Genomic DNA, 642 nt, shown 5'->3' with positions numbered 1-642 from the left:
GGGCATGGATGCTGCTGCTGCTGCCCATGCCCACCCCCCTCTCCCTTGCCTGAATTTGGAGGGTGCTAAGAGCAGCGATGAAGCAGCCGATGTACCTTAAAGCACTTGTGCTGCTACCTGATGCACGCAGGCCTTGAGCCCGGTTGACCGCGGGGGGGGGGGGGCCTGACAGGGAGGGAACTGGATTGGGAGTGAAAGGTTTCCTCTCCCCCACCCCTTCCATTCGGACTGTCCCCTTCTCCCGCCCTGCCCCCCTGCTGTCAGCCCGAGGGTGGGCGGGTTGGGAGGAGATGGGATTGCTGTGGTGCTGCTCAGTCAGGAAGGGCATCCCTCTCTCTGGGTGAGGCAGGGTCCAGTTCAATGGCAGCAGGCCCACTGCTCTGAGAGTCAGTGCTGTCTAGCAGCTGGATCTAGGCCGGGAACCAGGAACTTCTCAATCCTCATGTTGGGCTTGTCAGCGGCTCAGCCTTGAGAATTTCAGATTCCTGCTCTGTAAAACAGAAATAATTCTTCTCTGTCTGTCTGACAGGGGATCGTTCATTAAGTCATGTTTGTAAAGCACTTCAGAAATGTCAAGTGCTATACGCAAGTGCTAAATATTTTCACTACCTTGGGAAAGGGAATGATAGAGGGATTTGATTC

This window comes from Alligator sinensis, unplaced genomic scaffold (genome assembly GCF_000455745.1).
Source record: "Alligator sinensis unplaced genomic scaffold, ASM45574v1 scaffold187_1, whole genome shotgun sequence".
Taxonomy (NCBI): Eukaryota; Metazoa; Chordata; order Crocodylia; family Alligatoridae; genus Alligator; species Alligator sinensis.
The sequence above is the reverse complement of the archived record's forward strand: the minus strand, read 5'-3'. Positions refer to the sequence as shown.